General features: G+C 44.6%; 1 pseudogene; it reads left to right on the forward strand.

Moving 5' to 3' along the window:
- LOC115168846 (serine/threonine-protein kinase mTOR-like) overlaps nt 1-20,882 on the forward strand; it is a 104,312-nt pseudogene extending 83,430 nt beyond the window's left edge.
- Nucleotides 20,883-21,478: the final 596 nt, after the last annotated feature.

The raw sequence follows: 21,478 nt of genomic DNA on the forward strand, positions 1-21,478 counted from the left end.
GCAGACTGAACAAGGTCTTCACTAGGATTTTGCCTGTGCTCCATTCTGTTTCTTTTTTATTCTTAAAAAACTTCCCAGTCCACCACTATGCTTGATGTAGCCATCACTACGCTTGAAAATATGGAGAGTGGTACTCAGTAATGTGTTGTATTGGATTTGTCTTAAACATACTTTTTGTCCTAAATACAAAGTGTTAATTTATTGCAGTATTACTTAGGTGCTTTGTTGCAAACAGGATGCATGTTTTGGAATGTTTTTTTTCTGTACAAGCTTCCTTCTTTTCACTCTAGTTACTCCACAATACTAACCTAACTGAAAATGTTGTTGAACAAACTTCAGTTGTCTCCTATCACTGCCATTAAACTCTGTAACTGTTTTAAAGTCACCATTGGCCTCATGGTGAAATCCATGAGCAGTTTCCTTCCTCTCTGGCAACTGAGTTAGGAAGGACGCCTATATCTTTGTAGTGAGTGGGTGTATTGATACACTTCACCATGCTCAAAGGGATATTTTAATGTTTTTTTACCCATCTACCATTAGGTGCCATTCTTTGTGAGGCACTGGAAAATCTCCCCGGACTTTGTGGTTGTTTCTGTGTTTGAAATTCACTGCTTGACTGAGGGACCTTAAATATAATAGTATGTGTGGTGTACATAGATAAGGTAGTCATTAAAAAGCATGTTAAAACCTCTTAGGGCTCGGATCCTGCTAGCAGGATCAAAATCAACAACATCCGGTGAAGCTGGAGCGCGCCAAAATCAAATGACAAAATTGTAATATTAAACATTCATGAACATACAAGTGTCTTACATTCTTACATCATTTAAAAGCTTAACTTCTTGTTAATTCAACCACGTTGTCAGATTTCAAAAAGGCTTTACGGTGAAAGCATATCATGCGATTATCTTGAGGACAGCGCCCCACATCAAAATACTTTTTATGATAAAATAAATCACTTACCTTTGAAGAGTTTCCTCTGTTTGCAATCCCAAGGGTCCCAGCTACACAATGAATGTTCGTTTTGTTCGATAAAGTCCTTCTTTATATCCAAAAAGTCTGTTTAGTTGGTGCCATTGATTTCAGTAATCCACTCCTTCAACATGCATACAAAATAATCCATAAAGCTACCTGTAAACTTCGTCCAAACAAGTCAATGTTTGTAATCAATCCTCAGGCACCCTAATATGTAAATAAACTATAATATTTCAGACGGAAAGAACGGTGTTCAATAGAAAAGGAAAATAACGAGGAGCACGCCCTGCGTTCACGCACGCCGAAGGTCTACCTGCCCTGATGAGAACACCTTGGATAAACTACAACTACTTGTTCGTTTTTCAAGAAACAATCCTGAAACCCTTTCTAAAGACTGTTGACATCTAGTGGAAGCCATAGGAACTGCAATCTGGAGCCTATTTCTTTGTATATCCAATAGGCTCGCATTGAAAAGGCCTGTGACCTAAACATTTTTTTATTTCCGGATGGATTTTCCTCGGGTTTTCACCTGCCATATCAGTTCTGTTATACTCACAGACATTATTTTAACAGTTGTAGAAACTTCAGAGTGTTTTCTATCCAATGCTACCAATTACATGCATAACCTAGCGTCTGGGCCTGAGTAACAGGCAGTTTACTTTGGGCACATCAGTCATCTGGAATCACTATTGTTGCACACAGAGTGAGCCCATTCAACTTTTTGTATGACCTGCTAAGGAACATTTTACTCCTGAACTTATTTAGGCTTGCCATACAAAGGGGTTGAATACTTATTGACTCAAGACATTTCAGCTTTTCAATTTTTATTAATAATAAAATAATACAAAATTCACATTATGGGGTGGTGTTTGTAGGCCAGTAACAAAAAAATCAAAAATGAATCCATTTTAAATTCAGGCTGTAACACAACAATGTGGAAAAAGTCAAGGGGTGTGAATACTTTCTTAAGGGACTGTATCTGAGTCATGTCTTTAGAGCACGATGGCAGTGCCTGTTTAAATGTGCTTGTCTTTTTATGGAGACCATACTGGGGGAAATGAGCTGCAGTCAGTTTGTCTCGGTACAAGCACTAAAAGCAGTAATACAGGCGTTGTGTCGCTTGACTTTTCCTGAAGCAGACGTGTGTGTGTGTGTGTGTGTGTGTGTGTGTGTGTGTGTGTGTGTGTGTGTGTGTGTGTGTGTGTGTGTGTGTGTTTGTCAGGGTTAAGTCGCAAAAAATGTAATTGGTCCAAAAATGAAAATATGTAGCAAAGAGTTTGTCATTTCCTTCTTTAAAAATGTTATTTTTTCATTGCACAGGGTCCAGTTGCACAAGCAGTGCTGTGAGTAGTGGACTCTGGTCACTGAGGATATGCAGGCCAAGATGGCGCGGATGGCTGCCACTGCAGCCTGGGGGTCTAGGTACGAGCTCTCACTCATCCCTGCATTATCACCCAAATATTACTATGGCAATAACATTACAATAGTATTACTATGTTTCTACTTTGTAACTGCAGTAACTTGCCTATTACATAACTTTGTAAAAGTGGTATGAACAAGGCAAACTAATTCATACAGACTCATTTTACAGATTGTTGTAAAATGTATTAAATTGCGTATATTCAATACAGCTAGCTTATACATTTAAAACCAGTTGATACAGCGGAACAGTCGACTCATTTCATAAAGGCTGCAGTGTCGTTCACCACACCTCTGCCACAGAGCTCCTCTGGGACTCGAATGGACTTTGCGTTTATTAAAATTTTTACATTGCAAAAGTGATAATTATTTTTCATGCCATGAAAAGGTACAAGATCCGGCCAAAAATGTTCCGGAACAAAACAGTCCAAAACAGAGAGGTGACGATCGGGCTCAAATTAAGCACTGCTGCTATGAAAGTCAACTGTGTTTGTGTGTGATCAGGGGCATATTCGTTCTGCCGATTCTGTTGGAGAACGTTTCTTAAATGAAAGCAAACGGAACTAAATGGGGATAAACATACCTGAAATTGTTCAATATAAAACTCTAATTTACAACTGTTGGACTAATGATTACACCCTAGATTAGCTAGATGCAGGCAAGATTGTGCAAGGCGGTATTGAATGTGTCAATGTCTGTCACCTTGATTACTCAAATTTCTCTTGACCTGTGCACTTTAGTTGTAAACTTTCATTCATTGGCTAGGTTGTACAGTAGCAACCTCATGATAGGTATAGGGAAAGTTATGTAGTAGTATACATTTATTGATGTTACATTGAGCTGGGCGAATAGAAAAGGAATGACAGTCCTATGCTGTAATAGAAATAATGTCATGCTCATAAAACGAAAACAAATTGTTCTCCCTCATCTTAAACTGCACCAACCACCACAATTCCTGACATTTAATCCTGGTAAAAATTCCCTGTCTTAGGTCAGTTAGGATCACCACTTTATTTAAGAATGTGAAATGTCAGAATAATAGTAGAGAGAATGATTTATTTCAGCTTTTATTTATTTCATCACATTCCCAGTGGGTCAGAAGTTTACGTACACTCGTTTTGGGTAGCCTTCCACAAGCTTCCCCCAATAAGTTGGGTGAATTTTGGCCCATTCCTCCTGACAGAGCTGGTGTAACTGAGTCAGGTTTGTAGGCCTCCTTGCTCGCACACGCTTTCTCAGTTCTTCCCACAAATGTTCTATAGGATTGAGGTCAGGGCTTTGTGATGGCCTCTCCAATACCTTGACTTTGTTGTCCTTAAGCCAATTTGCCACAACTTTGGAAGTATGCTTGGGGTCATTGTCCATTTGGAAGACCCATTTGCGACCAAGCTTTAATTTCCTGACTGATGTCTTGAGATGTTGCTTCAATATATCCACATAACTTTCCTCCCTCATAGTGCCATCTATTTTGTGAAGTGCAGCAGTCCCTCCTGCAGCAAAGCACCCACACAACATAATGCTGCCACCCCCGTGCTTCACGGTTGGGATGGTGTTCTTCGGCTTGCAAGCCTCCCCCTTTTTCCTCCAAACATAACAATGGTCATTATGGCCAAACAGTAATATTTTTGTTTCATCAGACCAGAGGACATTTCTACAAAAAGTACCATCTTTGTCCCCATGTGCAATTGCAAACCGTAGTCTGGCTTTTTTATGGCGGTTTTGGAGCAGTGGCTTCTTCCTTGCTGAGCGGCCTTTCAGGTTATGTCGATATAGGACTCGTTTTACTGTGGATATAGATACTTTTGTAACTGTTTCCTCCAGCATCTTCACAAGGTCCTTTGCTGTTGTTCTGGGATTGATTTGCACGTTTCGCACCAAAGTACGTTCATCTCTAGGAAACAGAATGCGTCTCCTTCCTGAGCGGTATGACGGCTGCGTGGTCCCATGGTGTTTATACTTGCGTACTATTGTTTGTACAGATGAACGTGGTACCTTCAGGCGTTTGTAAATTGCTCCCAATGATGAACTAGACTTGTGGAGGTCTACAATTCTTTTCTGAGGTCTTGGCTGATTTATTTTGATTTTCCCATGATGTCATGCAAAGAGGCACCGAGTGTGAAGGTAGGCCTTGAAATACATCCACAGGTACACCTCCAATTGACTCAAATGATGTCAATTAGCCTATCAGAAGCTTCTAAAGCTCTGACATAATTTTCTGGAATTTTCCAAGCTGTTTAAAGGCACAGTCAACTTAGTGTATGTAAACTTCTGACCCACTGGAATCTGTCTGTAAACAATTGTTGGAAAAATTACTTGTGTCATTGTTAGGGGTGTGTACGGGAGGCGAAGTCAGGTGCAGGAGATCAGAGTGTAGTAAACAGGCTCACTTTAATTCCGGTCCAAAAACGACAGCACATAACATAAATGTGCCAAAAAACACGGAAAATAACAAAAGTATGGCACCAGACAATATCCACATAACAAATAAACAATTACACACAAAGACATGGAGGGGAACAGAGGACTAAATACATGCAGTGTGATTATGGGATGAAAACCAGGTGTGGATGGAACAAGACAAAACAAATGGACATATGAGAAATGTCCATTCGAACAAGGAGAGGAGCCGACTTCGGCGGAAGTCGTGACAGTGCCCCCCCTTGACGCGTGGCTCAAGCAGCGCGCCGACACCGGCCTCGGGGACGACCTGGAGGGCGAGACGACGGTGAAACTCCCACAGCAGTTCGTGGTCGAAAACATCCGCAACCGGGACCCAGCACCTCTCCTCCGGACCGTACCCCTCCCACTCCACGAGGTACTGAAGGCCCCCCGCCCGACGCCTCGAATCCAGGATGGAACGAAAGGAGTACGCCAGGGCCCCGATGTCCAGAGGGGGCGGAGGGACCTCCCGCACCTCAGATTCCTGGAGCGGACCAGCCACCACCGGCCTGAGGAGAGACTCATGAAACGAGGGGTTAATACGGTAATCAGAGGGAAGCTGTAATCTGTAACACACCTTGTTCACCCTCCTCAGGATTTTGAATGGCCCCACAAACCGCGGACCCAGCTTCCGGCAGGGCAGGCGAAGGGGCAGGTTTCGGGTCGAGAGCCAGACCCGGTCCCCCGGTGGGAGTAGCCTCCCATGTCTCCTCCGCGCACCTGAACCAGTCGTCCACCGCAGGAGCCTCGGTCTGACCCTGATGCCACGGCGCCCGAACCGGCTGGTACCCCAATACGCACTGAAAGGGGGAGAGGTTAGTGGAGGAGTGGCGAAGCGAGTTCTGTGCCATCTCGGGCCCAGGACACGAACGCCGCCCACTCCCCTGGCCGGCCCTGGCAATAGGACCGCAGAAACCTGCCCACATCCTGGTTGACTCTCTCTACCTGCCCGTTACTCTCGGGGTGGAAACCCGAGGTAAGGCTGATCGAGACCCCCAGATGTTCCATGAACGCCTTCCAGACTCTCGACGTGAACTGGGGACCCCGATCAGACACTATATCCTCAGGCACCCCGTAGTGCCGGAAGACGTGAGTAAACAGGGCTTCCGCAGTATGTAGGGCCGTAGGAAGACCGGGCAGAGGGAGGAGACGACAGGACTTAGAGAAACGATCCACAACGACCAGGATCGTAGTGTTTCCCTATGAAAGAGGTAGATTGGTTAAAAAAATCCACAGACAGGTGTGACCGAGGTTGTTGTGGAACGAGTAAGGGGTGTAGCTTACCTCTGGGCAGGTGTCTCGGAGCCTTACACTGGGCACACACCGAGCAGGAGGAAACATAAACCCTCACGTCCTTAGCCAAGGTGGGCCACCAGTACTTCCCAGTCAGACAGCGCACCGTCTGACCGATCCCCGGATGACCAGAGGAGGGTGACGTGTGGGCCCAATAGATCAACTGGTCATGGACAGCAGACGGAATGTACATGCGCCCGACAGGACACTGGAGGGGAGCGGGCTCTGTACGCAACGCCTGCTCAATGTCTGCGTCCAGCTCCCATATGACCGGCGCTACCAGGCAAGAGGCCGGGAGTATGGGAGTCTGATCCATGCGCTGCTCCTCTGTGTCATACAGTCGGGACAGTGCGTCTGCCTTCGTATTCTGGGAACCTGGTCTGTAGGACAGGGTAAACACAAAACGGGTAAAGAACATGGCCCACATTGCCTGACGAGGATTCAGTCTCCTCGCTGCCCGGATGTACTCCAGGTTGCGGTGGTCAGTCCAGATGAGGAAAGGGTGTTTAGCCCCCTCAAGCCAATGTCTCCACGCCTTCAATGCTTTAACCACAGCCAACAGCTCCCGGTCCCCCACATCATAGTTTCGCAGTGCTGGGCTGAGCTTCTTCGAGAAGAAAGCACAGGGGCGGAGTTTTGGTGGCGTACCCGAGCGCTGTGAGAGCACAGCTCCTATCCCAGCCTCGGACACATCCACCTCCACTATGAATGCCAAAGAGGGATCCGGATGGGCCAGCACGGGAGCCAAAGTTAACAGAGCTCTTAGCTGCCCAAAAGCCCTGTCCGCCTCAGCCGACCACTGCAACTGTACGGGACCCCCCTTCAACAGTGAGGTAATGGGAGCAGCCACCTGGCCAAAACCCCGGATAAATCTCCGGTAGTAATTGGCAAACCCTAAAAATCGCTGCACCTCCTTTACCATGGTGGGAGTCGGGCAATTACGCACGGCTGCAATGCAGTCACTCTCCATCTCCACCCCTGATGTGGAAATGTGATACCCTAGGAAGGAGACGACCTGCTGAAAGAACAGGCATTTCTCGGCCTTGACGTACAGGTCATGCTCCAACAGTCGTCCAAGTACCTTGCGTACTAAGGACACATTCTCGGCGCGTGTAGTGGAGTATATCAGAATGTCATCGATATACACCACTACACCCTGCCCGTGTAGGTCCCTAAAAATCTTGTCTACAAAGGATTGGAAAACTGATGGAGCATTCATCAACCTGTACGGCATGACTAAGTACTCATAATGCCCTGAGGTGGTACTGAACGCTGTCTTCCACTCGTCTCCCTCCTGGATACTCACCAGGTTATACGCACTCCTGAGATCCAGTTTCGTGAAGAAGCGCTCCCCATGCATTTACTCAATCGCCGTGGCGATAAGAGGAGATCTTATCCCGGTAATGGGATTCATTGTCAAGTGACCAGGGCGGGGAATTCAAAACTGCAAGAGTCTAATCATTTCAAATACTCAAACAATCAACTATTTTCCTCCATTTGAAAGATACACATCTCCTAAATCTAACCACACTGTCCGATTTTCAAAGAGGCTTTACGGAGAATGCATAAAGTTAGGTTATGTTAGGAGAGTACATTGACAATAGCTGTGTGTAATGTTTAGTCAATTCAAAGAATGGCATCAACAGAGACAGAAAACCAGCTAGAATTATGCACTTACCTTTGACAATCTGCATCAGATGACACTCCTAGGACATTATGTTATACAATACATGCATTTTTAGTTCCATCAAGTTCATATTTATATCCAAAAACAGCATTTACAGTCGCGGTGAAATTCAGAATTTTTTTCGCCTCAAATGCTCCCGGTGAATTCAGCGTTACAATTTACAGAATTACTATTCGAAAACGTTGGTAAATTATAATATTGTCATTCAAAGAATAATATATTATCATCTCGTAATTGCTACCGAATGGCCAGATCTCAAAATAACTTTACTGGGAAATCACATTTTGCAATAAACGGGGTACTATGCTAAGAACAATAGGCTAGGCTATACAGGTTAGCAGCATCTAATATCGATAATAAAATTGTAAATATCCCCTTACCTTTGATTATCTCCATCAGAAGGCACTTCCAGGAATCCCAGGTCCAGAACAAATGTGGTTTCTTTTGACAAAGTTCATAATTTATGTCCAAATAACACCAAGTAGTTAGCGTTCAGTAGGCTCCCACAAAACGTAGGGCGGGGGTGTAAAGTCACGCCGAAAAGCTAAAAAAAAAACTAGTAAATAATCTATTTACGTTCGTTCAAACATGTCAAACGTTGTTTAGCATCAATCTTTTGGTCCATTTTTAACGTGAAACATCAGTAATATTTCACACGACCTCTCCTGTGTCTAGAAAAACGTTTATGAAAAAATTCTAACCGGACCTATCCGTTCTCTTTAGGAGTGAATATGAACTCAGCTCGCTCCCAAGTCATTGCGCGTGACTTGAGCCCATGCCTTATAATGGGACACCAGTTTACCACAGCTGGTATTCCCTTCAAATTCACCATAGAATCTTCAAACACCATTCTAACGACTGCTGACATCTAGTGGAAGCTTTAGGAAGTGCAAAATGAACCCTAACTCACTGTATACAGTCAAGGCAATCACTTGAAAGGACTACAAGCACCAGACTTCCCACTTCCTGCTTGGATTTCTCTCAGGTTTTTGCCTGCCATATGAGTTCTGTTATACTCACAGACACCATTCAAACAGTTTTAGAAACTTCAGTGTTTTCTATCCAAATCTACTAATAATATGCATATTCTAGTTTCTGGGACAGAGTAGTAACCTGTTTAAATTGGGTACGTTTTTCATCCGGCCGTGAAAATACTGCCCCCTAGCCCCAACAGGTTTTAAGCACCAGCTGTCAGAGCAGCTCACAGATTACTGCACCTGTACATAGCCCATCTATAATTTAGCCCAAACAACTACCTCTTCCCCTACTATATTTATTTCTTTATTTATTTTTGCTCTTTTGCACCCCATTATTTATATTTCTACTTTGCACTTTCTTCCACTGCAAATCTACCATTCCAGTGTTTTACTTGCTATATTGTATTTACTTTGCCACTATGGCCTTTTTTGCCTTTACCTCCCTTATCTCACCTCATTTGCTCACTTTGTATATAGACTTATTTTTCTACTATATTATTGACTGTAGGTTTGTTTTACTCCATGTGTAACTCTGTGTTGTTGTATGTGTCAAACTGCTTTGCTTTATCTTGGCCAGGTCGCAATTGTAAATGAGAACTTGTTCTCAACTTGCCTACCTGGTTAAATAATAAATAAACCTACCCCCAGGCCAACGTCATGACACAGGCTAGCGACAGTGTGAGGTTCAGGGCAGGGAACTAGTGTGAGGCCGGCTAGTGGTGACTGTTTAACCATCTGATGGCCTGGAGATAGAAGCTATTTATCAGTCGGTAATACATGCGGTAATACAGCCCAACAGGATGCTCTCGATTGTGAATTTCTAGAAGTTCTCGAGGGTCTTATGGGCCAAGCCAAATTTCTTCAGCCTCATGTGGTTGAAGAGGCGCTATTGCACCTTTGTCATCACGCATTTGAGGTCCTAAGTGATGTGCGCGTCGAGGAACTTTAAGCTTTTGACCCTCTCCACTGCCGTAGATCTGGATGTGGGCGTGCCCCTCTCTGTTGTCTCCTGTAGTCCACGATCAGCTCCTTCATTTTGTTGACGTTGTGGGAGAGTTTATTTTCCTGGCACTACTCCGCCAGGGCTCTCACTTCCTCCCTGTAGGCTGTCTCGTCATTGTTGGTAATCAGGCCTACCACTGTTGTGTCGTCAGCATTCAATTGAAATCAATAGGGACACGATTGTTTAGGTGTGGGTAACATAGGTTACGGTAAGGGAAACATTCAATTGAAATCAATAGGGACACGATTGTTTAGGTGTGGGTAACAAAGATTACGGTAAGGGAAACATTCAATTGAAATCAACAGGGAAACAAATGTTTTAGGTGTGGGTAACATAGGTTACGGTAAGGGAAACATTAAATTGAAATCAATAGGGACACGATTGTTTAGGTGTAGGTAACAAAGGTTACGGTAGGGGAAACATTCAATTGAAATCATTAGGGAAACAAATGTTTTAGGTGTGGGTAACATAGGCTACGGTAAGGGAAACATTCAATTGAAATCAATAGGGACACGATTGTTTAGGTGTGGGTAATGGGTATGGGTATGGTAGTGGCTGTATTATACACTGCTCAAAAAAATAAAGGGAACACTAAAATAACACATCCTAGATCTGAATGAATGAAATAATCTTATTAAATACTTTTTTCTTTACATAGTTGAATGTGCTGACAACAAAATCACACAAAAATTGGATTTCCATTGATTATTTATCAACCCACGGAGGTCTGGATTTGGAGTCACACTCAAAATTAAAGTGGAAAACCACACTACAGGCTGATCCAACTTTGATGTAATGTCCTTAAAACAAGTCAAAATGAGGCTCAGTAGTGTGTGTGGCCTCCACGTGCCTCTATGACCTCCCTACAACGCCTGGGCATGCTCCTAATGAGGTGGCGGATCATCTCCTGAGGGATCTCCTCCCAGACCTGGACTAAAGCATCCGCCAACTCCTGGACAGTCTGTGGTGCAACGTGGCGTTGGTGGATGGAGCGAGACATGATGTCCCAGATGTGCACAATTGGATTCAGGTCTGGGGAACGGGCGGGCCAGTCCATAGCATCAATGCCTTCCTCTTGCAGGAACTGCTGACACACTCCAGCCACATGAGGTCTAGCATTGTCTTGCATTAGGAGGAACCCAGGGCCAACCGCACCAGCATATGGTCTAACAAGGGGTCTGAGGATCTCATCTCGGTACCTAATGGCAGTCAGGCTACCTCTGGCGAGCACATGGAGGGCTGTGCGGCCCCCCAAAGAAATGCCACCCCACATGATGACTGACCCACCGCCAAACCGGTCATGCTGGAGGATGTTGCAGGCAGCAGAACGTTCTCCACGGCGTCTCCAGACTCTGTCACGTCTGTCACGTGCTCAGTGTGAACCTGCTTTCATCTGTGAAGAGCACAGGGCGCCAGTGGCGAATTTGCCAATCTTGGTGTTCTCTGGCAAATGCCAAACGTCCTGCACGGTGTTGGGCTGTAAGCACAACCCCCACCTGTGGACGTCGGGCCCTCATACAACCCTCATGGAGTCTGTTTCTGACCGTTTGAGCAGACACATGCACATTTGTGGCCTGCTGGAGGTCATTTTGCAGGGCTCTGGCAGTGCTCCTCCTTGCACAAAGGCGGAGGTAGCGGTCCTGCTGCTGGGTTGTTGCCCTCCTACGGCCTCCTCCACGTCTCCTGATGTACTGGCCTGTCTCCTGGTAGCGCCTCCATGCTCTGGACACTACGCTGACAGACACAGCAAACCTTCTTGCCACAGCTCGCATTGATGTGCCATCCTGGATGAGGGGGTTGTAGACTCCGTCTCATTCTACCACTAGAGTGAAAGCACCGCCAGCATTCAAAAGTGACCAAAACATCAGCCAGGAAGCATAGGAACTGAGAAGTGGTCTGTGGTCTCCACCTGCAGAACCACTCCTTTATTGGGGGTGTCTTGCTTATTGCCTATAATTTCCACCTGTTGTCTATTCCATTTGCACAACAGCATGTGAAATTTATTGTCAATCAGTGTTGCTTCCTAAGTGGACAGTTTGATTTCACAGAAGTGTGATTGACTTGGAGTTACATTGTGTTGTTTAAGTGTTCCCTTTATTTTTTTGAGCAGTATATTATGGGTATGCTTGTCATCTGCAAGGACTAGGGATGTTTTTGTAGAAAAAGAAACTAAGCACAGACAAAATCCTAGAGGAAAACCTGGCTGTCTGCTTTCCAACAGAGACTGGGAGACAAATTCACTTTTCAGCAAGACAATAGGCCATATATACACTGGAGTTGCTTACCAAGACGACATTGAAAGTTCATGTGTGGCCAAGTTACAGTTTTGACATAAAATTGGATTGAGAATCTATGGCAAGACTTAAATTGGTGTTTAGCAATTAGTACTGAGCGATTTAGTAAAATTTCGGTTCAATTATTAGAATTCCATTTCGTTCATTTTTTTTCTGTGAGCTCAATGCACAGTTTTTGTAGAGATAAATAAGCTTGAACTGTGTGACATAGTAGGGAGTTAATAGTTTTTTAAAACTTTTATTTGTTTTATTCTGTTTTGTTACAACATTCAAACCACATAATGCCCACAATAGTGCATTTAATGTCAAAACAAATAATCGAAACTGAAATAAAACATTTAGATTATTTGTTTATAATCGAACCGACCTTGAAAATCACGAATCGCTCAACACAACTACTACTACAGTGATCAACAACCAACTTGACATAGTTTGAAGAATTAAAACAATTATAATGCTCCAATATTGTACAAACCAGGTGTGCAAAGCTCTTAGACTTACCCAGAAAGACTCAAAGCTTCCAAAGGTGATTCTAAAATGTATTGACCCAGGGGTGTGAATATTTATGTAAATTTGATATTTCTGTAGTTCATTTTCAATAAATAAATAAAAAATGTCTAAGATTTTTTTTTCAGTTTGTCATTTTGGGTATTGTATGTAGCTGGGCCGGAATAAAACCCTATCTAATCATTTTGAATTCAGGCTGTAATAAAATAAAATGAGGAATAAATCAAGGGGTATGAATTCTTTCTGAAGACACTAAAAAGGGCTTTATAAAATACATTGAGTTGATAGATTGCTCTTTGTTTCTCTTTCTCTAGGTTTACCAGCGGATCGTAGAGGACTGGCAGATGATCCTGATGGTTTGCCTGCTGGTCATCAACCTCCACGACGACATGAGGACCTGGCTCAAGTACTCCAGCCTCCGTGGCAAGAGTGGATGTCTGGTGAGTTCACTAGCACAGGACAGCTAATGGGTCAATGGCCAAATGGTTCAAAATAGGATGCCAGTAAGGGTTATTTTTTACACCGGTTAGCCTGCACCATAAACCAGTTATCCTTGCCCAAAATGTTTTCATATAAAATCATGATTAAATGCGCTACGTTGTCCAGCTCATGTCATTTTATCAATAAAACAGCGGGTACTGTCAAAAGATACCTCTGTCATAAATGGCTATAAAACCCTACACAGTATTTGGCAATCAGCTTGTATTTAACAAAACTTTCATCTGGATACAGACTTAAGTTGCTGTATCAGGTTGAGTTCAGAATACCTTATTTATTGCCACTTGACTTCAATACAACCAGAATGGAACAAATTTGCTTAAAACAATATTTTAAGCTTTCCTGTCAATCCAAGGGGAAATATATTCTCCTGGATTTGGAAACTGCCAGGAAAGTCCAACAGTCTGTTGCTTTGGTGTGAAACTGAACTCTCATTGGAACGATTGCAAATGTAACGCGCCTCTCGGAAATCACACGGTTTAGAAACCGTACCTCAAACCTGTTTAATAATAACATTGTTACAGTTTTTCCTCCCCGACGGCACTTTTATTGTAAGTGATTGTATTGGATTGCAGGCAGCCGACCTGTTTTCCACTCTCAACATAAAATAATTTAATTACGTTTAGGTATGATGTCAGAGAGTCATAGCATCAAAACAAAGTTAGTTGGTCAATACAGTTTAGCAGATGTTATAGCAGGTGTAGCGAAATGCTTATGTTACTAGCTCCTAATAATGCAGTAAAATGTCAAACAGTGTCACGACTCCCACTGAAGGTGGCGCCCCCTCCTGCTTGGGTGGCGCTCGGCGGTCGTCGTCACCGGCCTACTAGCTGCCACTGATTCCTTTTGTTTCCCCCCCCTTTCTGTTATTGTTTGCACCTGTCCTCAGTTGGGTTGATTAGCAGGGCTATATTAGCTAGTTGGCCCGCCTGCTCTTTGTGCGGGATTGTTTCTCATTTTGTATTGCTTGTGTATACGCTGTTGGTGTTTTGCGCTAGTGCGTGTTTTTGCGCCGACTGTGTTTGTCCCCTGTGGTTGGGGCACTTTGTTTTGTGTGCGCTCATATTGCTATTTGGGGTGGCTTGTGTTTTCGCCGTTGGGCTCATTAAAAGCCATTACCCGATATCGCTGCTTCCTGCGTCTGATTCCTCTCCCACAACGCTCAAGCCTTACAAACAGGTGCCCATAACAATACACTTCTTTTTTTTACCCAGAAGGAACAAGAAATCAAGAAATGTCTGAATGAATCCAATTAACAACCCATATAATGTAACAGTAATCAAAATACAATCTATATGTATATGCACCAGATTGATTTACACAAGATATACTAAGAATGTTATGTACATCAGTAGAATATTTATTTAACTAGGCAAGTCAGTTAAGAACAAATTCTTATTTACAATGACGGCCTAGGAACAGTGGGTTAACTGCCTTGTTCAGGGGCAGAGCGACAGATTTTGACCTTGTCGGCTCGGGGATTTGATCGAGCAACCTTTTGGTTACTGGCCCAACGATCTAACCACTAGACTACCTGCCAACCTGAATACAGTTTATAAATAAATACGCAGTGTGTATGAGCAGTGTAACTAAAATGAAATTCATTGAATGGTGTATATAGAAATGATGGACAGTATGTGAATAGAAAATGTATGTATAATAGTGGTTATATCGGATGAGTGACCAGTGTCTCTATGTATATAGGGCAGCATTCTCTAAGGTGCAGGGTTGAGTATCGGGTGGTAGCCGGCTAGAGGTGACTGTTTAACAGTCTGATGGCCTGGAGATATAAGCTGTTTTTCAATCTCTCGGTCCCAGCTTTGATGCACCTGTACTGACCTCGCCTTCTGGATGGTAGCGGGGTGAACAGGCAGTGGTTTGGGTGGTTGAGGTCCTTGATGATCTTTTTGGCCTTCCTGTGACACCGGGTGCTGTAGATTTCCTGGAGGGCAGGCAGTGTGCCCCCGATGATGCGTTGGGCTCTACACCCTCTGGAGAGCACTGTGGTGCAGACGTTGAAATTGCTATACCAGGCGGTGATACAGCCCGACGCTCTCAATGGTGCTTCAAGTTTGTGAGGGTCTTAGGGGCCAAGCCACATTTCTTCAGCCTCCTGAGGTTGAAGAGGCACTACACTATCTGTGAAGGGGACCATTTTAGGTTGTCAGTGATGTGCACGCAAAGGAACTTGAATCTTTTGACCCTCTCCACTGCGGCCCTGTCGATGTGGATGGGGGCGTGCTCTCTCTGCTGTCTACTGTGGTCCACTATCAGCTCCTTAATTTTGTTAACGTTGAGGGAGAGGTTATTTTCCTGTCACCACTCCGCCAAGGCACTCAACTCCTCCTTGTAGGCTGTCTCGTCATTGTTGGTAATCAGTCCCAGCACTATTATGTCGTCAGCCAACTTGATGATTGAGTTGGAGACGTGTGTGGCCACGCAGTCATGGGTAAATAGGGAGTACAGTAGGGGGCTAAGCACGCACCCCTGTGGGCCCCCGTGTTGAGGATTAGTGTCTTGGACCCAGTTGCACAGGGAGGGGTTCAGACCCAGGCCCTGAGCTTTGTGATGAGCTTGGATGGCACTATGGTGTTGAAGGCTGAGCTGTAGTCGATGATCAGTATTCTTACATAGGTATTCATCTTGTCCAGGTGGGGTAGGGGCAGTGTGCAGTGCAATGGCGATTGCATCGTCTGGGGGTATCATCGGATGGGGCCACAGTGTCTTCTGATCCCTCCTGTCTCAGCCTCCAGTATTTATGCTGCAGTAGTTTATGTGTCGGGGGGCTAGGGTCAGTCTGTTACATCTGGAGTATTCTCTTGTCTTATCCGGTGTCCTGTGTGAATGTAAATATGCTCTCTCTAATTCTCTCTTTCTTTCTCTCGGAGGACCTGAGCCCTAGGACTACCTGGCATGATGACTCCTTGCTGTCCCCAGTCCACCTGGCCATGCTGCTGCTCCAGTTTCAACTGTTCTGCCTGCGGCTACGGAACCCTGACCTGTTCACCGGACGTGCTTGTTGCACCCTCGACAATTACTATGATTATTATTATTTGACCATGCTGGTCATTTACGAACATTTTAACATCTTGACCATGTTCTGTTATAATATCCACCCGGCACAGCCAGAAGAGGACTGGCCACCCCTCATAGCCTGGTTCCTCTCTAGGTTTCTTCCTAGGTTTTGGCCTTTCTCAGGAGTTTTTCCTAGGGAGTTTTTCCCAGCCACCGTGCTTCTTTCACATGCATTGCTTGCTGTTTGGGGTTTTAGGCTGGGTTTCTGTACAGCACTTTGAGATTTCAGCTGATGTACGAAGGGCTATATAAATAAATTTGATTTGATTTGATTTGATTTTGGATCTGTTGGGGCAGTATGCAAATTGTCTCATGTCTGAGATGTTGATTTACAGATCCACTCTATTCTGACGTTTTGACACTTTGATTGCCTGACAGAGGTCATAGTTGGTCTGTTTGTACACGTCCATGTTCCCAGTCACCTTGCCTTGGTTAAATGTGGTGGTTTGCGCATTCAGTCGAGCAAACATCGAGAGAATATTGTGATTATGGGCAAACAAGGAGCACATGTCTGAAAGAAGGCCCTGTTCTAAAAGCCGGGCCCCTCTGCGGGGGTATACTTGAGTTGTTTATTTAGCAAGAGCTTCAAACAGGGAAAATCTGGGGGTCTGTACATCCATGGAAGGGGATGGGGAAAGTAGGGCAGTGGTTCTCACACCTCTCCTTGGGGACCCCCAGACTTTCACAATTTAGTTGTAGCCTTGAAATAGCACACCTGATTTGTTTAATCAAGGGATTGATGATTAGTTGAAAAGTTGAATTAGGTGTGCTATCACTGGAATAGATCAAATATATTGAACGGCTGGGGGTCATCGACGAGAGGTTTCGAGAACCTCTGGGCTAGGGGACCGAACTCAAGGTTCGACTGTTAAACCCTTTTGACACTTTGGTCCACTTTGGCGCTGCTGGCCTTGTCCTAGCCTTGTCTGTACAGTATGTTTGTATTGGAACAGAAACATTATCAATGTCATTGTCCATAAAGAAATGATTCTCTCTTCTTTCCCAGTCCTTGACACACAAGTCCCTGGTCCTTCTCCTGGGGCTGGACCCCTCCAAACAACTGGACCACCACCTGCCCACCACCCTCCCCCACGTCACTTACGCCTACATGAAGTACATGTGGAAGAGCCAACCCAAGGTATAGTAGCATTGTTGAAAAGGTGTTCTCTGTAAAGAGGAGCAGAACTAAAGGAAAATGTAGTTGTTCTATCAATGTGTTTTAATGTAAAGAAATGCAGGGGACAAAACATTTTAAATCTTGGTGGGGCTAATGAAATATTTTTGACTATTGTGTGTAGGGAATCAACCAAAATAAAAATCATCAACATTACAAGAAAAAAGTGCAGCAGTAATCAGGTTTCCATTCCACCTTTTTATGCGAGTAAAGTACATGTTGGATAGAAAATGTCATGACAGGCCTGTTGGAAACAGAACATTTGTATGTAAACTTTCCAAATATCGACAAAACAAAATATGCTAGACAAGGTGGGATCTCTTTGTGTCTTTAAAATGTATTATCTGAGAAATACAAAGTAAACTCAAATCAAATTGTATTGGTCACATACAGGTCATTAGCAGATGTTATTGCGATTGTAGTGAAATGCTTATGCTTCTAGATCCGACAGCGCAGCAGTATCTAACAGTTAATATCTAACAATTCCACAACAAAACCTAATATCTAGCAAATTCCACAACAAAACCTGTGTACACACAATCTAGTAAAGGATTGGGATAAGAATATATAAATATAAAATAAACTCAGCAAAAAAAAGAAACATCCTCTCACTGTCAACGTTCATTTTCAGCAAACTTAACATGTGTAAATATTTGTATGAACATAACAAGATTCAACAACTGAGACATGAACTAAACAAGTTCCACAGACATTTGACTAACAGAAATGTAATAATGTGTCCCAGAACAAAGGGGGGTCAAAATCAAAAGTAACAGTCCGTTTCTAGTGTGTCCACCAGCTGCATTAAGTACTGCAGTGCATCTCCTCCTCGTGGACTGCACCAGATTTGCCAGTTCTTGCTGTGAGGTGTTACCCCACTCTTCCACCAAGGCACCTGCAAGTTCCCGGACATTTTTGGGGGGAATGGCCCTAGCCCTCACCCTCCGATCCAACAGGTCCCAGACGTGCTCAATGGGATTGGGATCTGGGCTCTTCGCTGGCCATGGCAGAACACTGACATTCTTGTCTTGCAGGAAATCACACACAGAACGAGCAGTATGGCTAGTGGCAGTGTCATGCTGGAGAGTCATGTCAGGATGAGCCTGCAGGAAGGGTACCACATGAGGGAGGAGGATGTCTTCCCTGTAACGCACAGCATTGAGATTGCCTGCAATGACAACAAGCTCAGTCCGATGATGCTGTGACACACCGCCACCATGACGGACCCTCCAACTCCAAATCGACCCTGCTCCAGATTCCAGGCTTCGGTGTAACGCTCATTCCTTTCGACGATAAACGCGAATCCGACCATCACCCCTGGTGAGACAAAACTGCGACTCGTCAGTAAAGAGCACTTTTTGCCAGTCCTATCTGGTCCAGCGACGGTGGGTTTGTGCCCATTGGCGACATTGTTGCCGGTGATGTCTGGTGAGGACCTGCCTTACAACACGCCTACAAGCCCTCAGTCCAGCCTCCCTCAGCCTATTGCGGACCGTCTGAGCACTGATGGAGGGATTGTGTGTTCCTGGTGTAACTCAGGTAGTTGTTCTTGCCATCCTGTGCCTGTCCAGCAGGTGTGATGTTCGGATGTACCGATCCTGTGCAGGTGTTGTTACACGTGGTCTGCCACTGCGAGGACAATCAGCTGTCCGTCCTGACTCCCTGTAGCGTTGTCTTAGGCGTCTCACAGTACAGATATTGCAATTTATTGCCCTGGCCACATCTGCAGTCCTCATGCCTCCTTGCAGCATGCCTAAGGTATGTTCATGCAGATGAGCAGCGACCCTGAGCATATTTCTTTTGGTGTTTTTCAGAGTCAGTAGAAAGGCCTCTTTAGTGCCCTACGTTTTCATAACTGTGACCTTAATTGCCTACCGTCTGTAAGCTGTTATTGTCTTAACGACCGTTCCACAGGTGCATGTTCATTAATTGTTTACGGTTCATTGGACAAGCATGGGAAACAGTGTTTAAACCCTTTACAATGAATATCTGTGAAGTTATTTGGATTTTTACGAATTATCTTTGAAAGACAGGGTCTTGAAAAAGGGATGTTTCTTTTTTTGCTGAGTTTATATGGATGAGCAGTGACAGAGCGGCTAGGATGCAATAGATAATATAGAATAGATAGTGTAGTAGACAGTATATTCACGTGAGATAAGTAATGCAAGATATGTAAACATTCTTAAAGTGGCATTATTAAAGTGACTAGTGTTCCATTTATTAATAAAGTGGACAATGATATCAAGTCTGTAGGAAGCCAGCCGCCTCTTTGTGCTAGTGATGGCTGTTTAACACTCTGATGGCCTTGAGATTGAAGCTGTTTTTTAATCTCTCTGTCCCAGCTTTGATGCACCTGTACTGACCACGCCTTCTGGATGGAAGCGGGGTGAACAGGCAGTGGCTCGGATGGTTATTGTCCTTGATGATATTTTTGTCCTTCCTGTGACATCGGGTGTTGTAGGTGTCCTGGAGGGTAGTTTGCCCCCAGTGATGCATTGTGCAGACCGTACCACCCTCTGGAGAGCCCTGCGATTGCGGGCGGTGCAGTTGCCGTACCAGGCGGTGATACAGCCCGACAGGATGCTCTCGATTGTGCATCTGTAAAAGTTTGTGAGTGTTTTTGCGCCTTCTTCACCACGCTAACTGTGTGGGTGGACCATTTCAGTTTGTCCATGATGTGTCCATGATGTGTACGCCGAGGAACTTAAAACTTTCCACCTTCTCCACTATTGTCCCATCGATGTGGATAGGGGGGTGCTCCCTCTGCTGTTTCCTGAAGTCCACGATCATCTCCTTTGTTTTGTTGACGTTGAGTGTGAGGTTATTTTCCTGACGCCACACTCCGAGGGCCCTCACCCTCCTCCCTGTAGGCCGTCTCATCGTTGTTGGTAATCAAGCCTACCACTGTAGTGTCGTCTGCAAACCCTTCTACCATGTGTTCCAAAGGTTCCTGGCTCTCCCAGTGTGGGACTCATTAGGGAATTGTTGGGGCTGCTGGGGCTGGGGCTTACATAGGTGTGACCATGGCTCGCCCACCAGCCTGCTGCCCGCCACAGAGCTATAGTAGGGCCAGCTGCAGGAGCCACTCACAGCTCACAAGGCAGGAATCTTAATGGCACCCCGGTCCTTGCCAGAGAGGAGCCATCCATCCCCACTCTGTAGGGGGATTTTTGAAACTAATTTAAATTTAAACCCTGTTGAATATCACTCTCATCAGATGGATGTGTGTGGGGGAATAGCGTAGAGAGCCTGGAGCCAGTTGTATTTTCACTATGTCAGGAGAGTTGAGTTGAATCCCTGTTTTGAATGAGAATTCTTATTTGTGTGTCTGTTGTTCTTCTGTCCCCCATCAGATTGAAGCCTTCCAACACACGCAAGACTTTGTCCAGGGGATGCAGCAGCAGGCCCAACATGCCACAGCATGAGGACAAGCAACACCAGCAGGAGCTCCACAAGCTCAAGGCCAGGCCAGGACTCCTACCACAACTACTTTAGGAAAAAAACAAATCAGTCGCACTCTATTTGTTATTGCAGTGTGAGCTTTTAAAAAAAAAATCAACAGACAAACGTTTTCTCAGCCCACATGTTCTCCCTCATCTAAAGGGTCACGTACAGAGCGTTCTGCTCTTTCTCCAGGACCGTGACCCGACCCCGGTGCTGTTACTCCTCTACGTCTCCCTCCCTCACTACTTGCTACTGGCATTTGTTTTGCAACCCCGCCAAGTTCTCTCTCGTTTCATTCTGTGTAAACAGACTCTGGGACAGTTGTAGGATGATAGATCCCAAATTCATACAACCAGTAGGCCTAGGCTAGATCCAGTTATATAAGCGCAGCAATGCGCGCATAGCAGTAGGCTAGGCTACACGCAAATGTTTGTTCTATAATGCAATTAGTGAGAGAACACCATTATGAGTGGTTTCATGTGACAGACATCAAAATATCTGTTAGAAATTTTTAAAGAGGGGACATCCAAATATGCAACAACTAGTATGGGTTGCCAATATCACTAGGATTGTACCTTTGGCTACTGGACAATGAAAGAACAGTGATTTTGAAAACCAAAAGAACATGAGAGAAAAATACTTCTGGTTTCAATGGCACATGGAAGTCTTTATAAAATAATTGCCTGCATGTTTAGT

Source organism: Salmo trutta, chromosome 30, assembly GCF_901001165.1.
Source record: "Salmo trutta chromosome 30, fSalTru1.1, whole genome shotgun sequence".
Lineage (NCBI taxonomy): Eukaryota > Metazoa > Chordata > Actinopteri > Salmoniformes > Salmonidae > Salmo > Salmo trutta.